Source organism: Ursus arctos, unplaced genomic scaffold, assembly GCF_023065955.2.
Source record: "Ursus arctos isolate Adak ecotype North America unplaced genomic scaffold, UrsArc2.0 scaffold_3, whole genome shotgun sequence".
Classification (NCBI taxonomy): Eukaryota; Metazoa; Chordata; class Mammalia; order Carnivora; family Ursidae; genus Ursus; species Ursus arctos.
In genome coordinates, this window is record NW_026622985.1 from 25,709,011 (window position 1) to 25,715,369 (window position 6,359).

Sequence of the window (6,359 nt, forward strand, 5' to 3'; positions counted from 1 at the left end):
AAACTGTCATGTTTGGGTGGTCCGTAAAGTGGCAAAATACAAAAGAAGACAAGGAAGTGATTACCGTAAAAAGGCTAGTTGCTTTTTCTGGGAGACAAAGTACTTCTGATTGCGTTGGGCCAAAAGGGCAGATTTACTGACAAAATTCGATTTCTTGACCTGGTTGATAATTACAAAGATGTGTGCTTTATAATAACTCATTAACTTGCTACATTTACTTACATACTTGAAGGAAGACACTTTTAATATGCTGCATAGATGTTAAGATGAAAGGGGAGAATGAGAAACTGAGAGCAGCATTAATTGTATTGTGTTATGGTTACGTTTGAATTATTGCCTGGTCAGAAAAGCCTTGGAAATACTTATATTTTTTATTTTTTAAAAATTTATTAATAATTATTTGTGAAAGAGACACAGATAGAGAGCACTAGACCTAGAGTGGGGGTAGGGGCAGAGGGAGAGAGAGAGGGAGAGTCCTAAGCAAGCACAGCGCTAAGCGTGGGTGGGGGATGGGGCCCTATCTCAGGATCCTGAGATCATAACCTGAGCCGAAACCAAGAGTTAGATGCTCAATGTACTGAGCCACCCAGGTGCCTCTACTTATATGTTTTAGGACAGCATAGTTTCATGTATACATTCTCTACTACTGAAGGTAGTAGTGAATGTTTTTAAAAATGTTTTGAAGTAGTGAAAGTGTTTAAAAAGAGTCTACTTTAAGAAGATTTTACTATATTCTACTTTATATATTCTATTGGCTATCTAGGGTTATGGTAACTGGTTTGTACTGTAAAATCAGAGTAATATGTTACGGTTACCCAGTTTTTGTTCTGTGTATTGTTTGCTATGTGAAGCGGTGTCAATAGAGAAGAGAAAAATTTAATTCAGACTACTGACCAGGCAATTTACATCTTTCCGTGGTAATCTGAGATACATAAATTGAATGCAGGTTGGATTGAGGTTCTTTCTTTGCAAATGCCGTATTTCTAATCAAACGTTGCTCAAACAATGAAAGCTTAATGTATAACATAACAAGAAACCCAGAATAGTTGGTTCTAGACCAATTCAGTGATGTCAGTCCCTTGCCCTGGCTTCTCTTAACATTCATTTGATGTCCACAGACGAATACTAAAGCATCAAGCACTGTAATTTACACAAACCATTCAAAGGAGAAAGGAAGTGATTCTCCTTATGTATGTCTTTGTATCACAGAAGCTCTCCAGAGGAATTCTCAATTTTTCCTCATCCAAACTGGGCTGAAAGTAGAGAAAATGAATCTCTGGCATTAAAATGATCGGGAAGAACGTTTGTCCAAAATACACATCTGTAGTAATTAGACTTATGAATTGATTACACAACTTCTTGATGATATAAAACTAAATGAAACAAAATTTAAACTAATGGAAACATGCAGTGTGATAAGCCCATTTGTCCATATACACCAGTAATTTCTCGAACTTCACGCACATAAAAGTACACAGGCACTCGTTATATGTTCCACTCTGAAAGATACAAGGGTAGAACTCAGCATCGAATTGAGCTCTGTCAGAGACAAGAACAAGATGGTCGTTTGTCCTGAACCCGTACTCTGGAAAACATGCTACATTACCGAGTGTTAATAATCTCAAAATAATTAATTGTAATGTTTTTATCGGTGTCTCAAGTTGCTGAAAACCTCCAGCACCATGCTTCTTGCAACCCTGTAGCACCATCAGACAGTCTCAAAATTTGTTTTCACTTGCTGTTAGACCTTGCCAGAATGAGTTAACCTGGCTTATCTCAGACACTCCGTCATCATTATTCAACTCAATCTCTGAAGTTGGACAAGGGCCCCTGAATGCTTCTGGCCCTAATGCCCTCCTGCTGGAAACCAAAATTGTCCACTGCCTCACTCTCTCATTAGTTTTAATGAATTAAAAACTCCCAAGTCATCAGGAAGTCATATGCTCAGCATGTGCCCATGACAGCACGACTTATCAAATTGCCCTCTTCCTTAGGAAAGGTAATGCCCCATATTGCTAAATTATTTCCTGTCTTTGTTTCAAATGCCAAGGTTTTATTTGTTTTCCTCGCTCTGCCTGATTTAGGATGCTTTGAAGTTCTAGTCTTTTTATTTCATAGCATAATCCATGAAACATGGACAGTGACTTTTGATATGAAAAGAGGTAAGATTTTCTCATAATGACCAAATGAAATGACATCACTGATTTAACAAGTGTTTGGAAAGGATGACATAAAAAATTCCATCAATTCCCAGTAACACCCTGGTCTTGCCACTGCGGCCTAGAGCACCAACTCCCTTATTTCTAATTTAACATCAGCTATTTTCCCCTTTATGCCTGTCACCCCACAATCGGAGCATATCCTATGTTTCCATTATTCAACCAGTTATAAATGTAAATCAAAATAAAAATCAATACTTTAATGTCACACTCCCAGCAAAAAGACAAATGCTCACAAAGAAAATTTACTTATGCAAATCTATGAAGGAGAATTTTGTTTTTCTTAAGATTTTAAGTATTCTGTACACCCAACAGGGGGCTCAAACTCACAACCCCAAGATCAGGACTCACACGCTCTACCGACTGAGCCAGTCAGGTGCCCCCAAAATGGATATTTCCTGCATTCAAAGGATCTGTGATTCTACAACACCCTATGCTGATAGGTACAGTAGTCCTCACAGCACTATACTCTTTTTGGTTTTTTGTCTTATGATTGCTGCTACTTAAAGTGAGAGCAGTAACCGCCATCTTTTACCTCCGTCCTCAGCCCTTCAATGGACAGCACATTGCCCGCCCCCGAAATATGCACTCGGCAAGTCATTCCCTTTCCTTCTACCTTTTCTTCCACAATGCAAAAAAATTCTACGTATCATAGAATATATTATAAATATTATCGACTCACCTCTTTTTAGCTCTGCTCTGACTCATCCAAAGAGGTAGATCTCATTTTACAGAAATAATCCAATATTAAGAAGATAAAAGTTTCAATTTTTGTCTGATTGATTTTATTTGTTGCTGAGTTGTGCAATTTGATCTACTGTCCACAAACCAGTTCCCTAGGGCTAACTCAGTAATAACTCCTAAAACACCAAATTCAGGTGAGCTTGTCGTTTTAAAGAGTCTTGCATTTATCATCACAGGATTTTCTAAATATCATATTTATAATTAAATTTGATATTTGCATTTGGTTCATGACCAAGAAACGGCAGTGTTGCTCAGCTATGAGACTAATATTATTCTCTGTCAGGTTTTCAAATTCTCTGTCAGTGTTTCATAGACCACTCTCGGAATGTTCGACAGTGAAAAGAAAGGTTAAATTGTCAAATGTGTGAAATAAATTTTGGCTGTGCAGAAACTAACTACAAAAAAAACTGCAGGACGTCATGGCTTAAAACACGTGAATGTGCATTTTCAAGTCTAATGTGGGTGGAGTGTATGGGTGTGTAGGGACCATATTCTCCTATGTATCTTAATATATCATTTGACCAGGAACTGCATTTTGTACTATTTTATTTCAAAAAAATTATTTTCAGCTGTTCTGTTAAAAAAAATCAGAAAATGTTCTTTGCCACTGAAACGTGGTCTGAGACGAGCAGCTGCTTCTCAGCGGCGAGAGCGCACGTGCGCACACCGCACTGACCGTTGGAAACTTGCTGTTAATAATCCCGGGGCATCGGGATTCTGAGCAAGGTGGGAGCTGTTCACACCCGGAAAGATGGGATCTTCTGATGTAGGCAACGACAGGGAAGCTAGAGGACAGAGACATGTGGAGAGCTCAGATGCCTGCAGAATTTTCCAGGGTGGGGGTGCTATGAAAGGAACGGCCTGTGCACTGAAGACAGGGAATTCTGTGGGTTTGAGGAATGACATGGGGTTCTGTGACTTTGAGGGAAACAGTTTCATCCTGAGGCCATGCAGCATGTATGCAACTAGAATACTATTTTTCCCAAGTAAAGGTCTAGAAGAAATGACTCGTGGTCATTGTAGATAACTACTGAGGACGAAAGGCAAAGGAGAGCCGTTGTCAACTGAAATACTAGAAACCACGGATCTTGAACTTACCTCTTCTGTGTGCAGTAACTGGTCATTGAGATTCATGTATCAAAGTTCCTCAAAGGACAATTCCGAAACCACCTACCACAAAATCACTTTTTAGGAGGACTTTTAAAAAATGCCAATTCCTGGTTAGTTCTGGTCCAAGATGGTGATGTTGGAAGACCCGAAACTCACCTCCTCCGCGGACACACCAAACCTACACCTATTTTATAGAGCAGTTTCTCCTGAGGAAGAACTGAGGGCTGACTGTACTGCTTCCGTACAACAAGAAATAGACCATGCAGAAAAGAGCAAGAGAGACAGAAAAACAGTAATGAAGGAACCCCCCCCCCCCCCCCGATGCTGCCAACTGCAGCAGGGAGGGATAGTACTGAGGGACGGTGAGGAGATTCATCTATCCTGGGGCACGGGAAACAGCTGCCATTTTAAAGGGCAATTCAAATATAAAGGATCTAACCCAAGAACTCTGCCAAACTGTGGGGGGACTGCTGGAACTCTCTAGTTCAGAGGGGCTGTTGAGCACCATGGTTTATGTCCCCCTCCACCTTGACAGAGCAGAGAGCTGGCCTACCACCTCAGTGAGCCCCAGAGCCCTAGCCCACACCAGCCCTGGACACCCTGGGGCACAGGAAAAAAAGCCAAGGTTTAAAAGCCCAACTAGAATAGAAAGGAACCAAATGGCAGGGGATCTGCGGGGACTTGACTCTGTCCGGATTGGAGGCGCTGATAAGTGCTGGGGATGACATTTCCCCTCTACCCTGAGAGTGCAGGTGGGATCAGGGCTCCGTCTGCCATAGCTGGCCTGCTGCCTCAGAGACCTGGGCCCCTAGCCCACACCAGCCCCTGATGCCCCAGGGCACAGAAAAACTGCCAAGGCTGACAAGACTAAGTAGAATACAATATAAACCATTCAGCCCTAGAACTCTGCCAAACTGGGGGGGAACCGCTGAAACTCGTCTCTCTCCAGATCAGACAGGCTGCCGAGCACCAAGGTTGCCATTCCCTCTGCATCCTAGTGGTGCGGACAGGAGCCGAGTGTCAGCGCCCTACCTCCCCCTGGCAGCCCAAGCCAGACCCACCCATCCACCAGGGCAGCCCCAGTGCCACACACACCCCTCCTCAGTGCTCACTGTAGCTCCAGCTGGTGCGGAACGCCCCAGAACCCTCCAGGCCTGCACCACTTTGGCTCCAGACAACCTGTCAGGGCAACCGGGGAGCAGGGCTCTGGCCCACGTCCACCTCAGCTCCAGCTGCCCTGCCAGGCCACCCCTGCACACAGCACCCCGGGCTCTCCAGCTTGCACCCACCTCAGCTCCAGCTGCCCTGCCAGGCCACCCCTGCACACAGCACCCTGGACTCTCCAGCTTGCACCTGCTTCAGCTTCAGCTGTCCTGACAGTGTGTTCCCTGCACAGAGAGCCCGGGGACCACCCTGGCCCACAACCACTTCAGCCCTGGCCATCTCACCAAAGCGGCCCCAGCGCAGTTTGCCACAGGACCCCCAGCCACTTGAAATTTAGAATGACAGAAATTGGGGCGCCTGGCTGGCTCAGTCGGAAGAGCATGCGACTCTTGATCTTAGGGTCATGAGTTTGAGCTCCATGCGGGGTGGAGCGGTTACTTAAATAAATAAAACTTTAAAAAATTGAAAAAGATAGAATGACACATCTTAAATTCCTTAAGGTTGCTCAATGCATGTACCGATTTATAATGAAGTGTGTGGTGTGTGTGTGTGTGTGTGTGTGTGTGTATGTTTACGGTGGGGGGTGAGAAGCGATGGATGGGGGAGGGAGAGTGTTGAGGTGTTGTTGTTTTTTTTATTTATTTATTTTAGAGAGAGAGAGTGGCGGGGTGGTGGGAAGGGGGATCTCAAGCAGTCTCCCCACTGAGTGTGGAACCTGACCCAGGGCTCGATCCCACGACCCTGAGATCATGATCTAAACCAAAATCAAGAGTTGGACCCTTAACCAACTTAGCCACCCAGGTGCCTACTGAAGTTTGACAGACCTGATAGTCTGGGAATTGGTTATGAAAATGATACTTTTCTTGAGGTGGGGAGTGTGGTGATCAGATGCGGGGCAGAGAGAAGGTAGAGAAACAAGCACTGGTGACTGAGATGACTTACGTTCCCAGGTGCTTGACACGGTGGTTCACGACATAAGCCCGTCTGGGAGATAAACCCTTTATGGGGATAGATTGCAACAACTATTGTGAGAAGTAAAGTAGATAAACTGAAACATAACATAAAATGTGTATTTAAATTTGGCCTCTTCCTAAAAGGCAAACATTGGTATTTTTAGGTGTG

General features: G+C 43.7%; 1 long non-coding RNA gene across 1 annotated transcript in view; it reads right to left on the reverse strand.

Moving 5' to 3' along the window:
- LOC123001828 (uncharacterized) overlaps positions 1–129 on the reverse strand; it is a 78,000-nt gene extending 77,871 nt beyond the window's left edge. Inside the window, exon 1 of the long non-coding RNA XR_006411112.1 lies at positions 65–129. This is a non-coding gene — a long non-coding RNA (uncharacterized LOC123001828). The remainder of the gene's footprint in view (positions 1–64) is intronic.
- Positions 130–6,359: the final 6,230 nt, after the last annotated feature.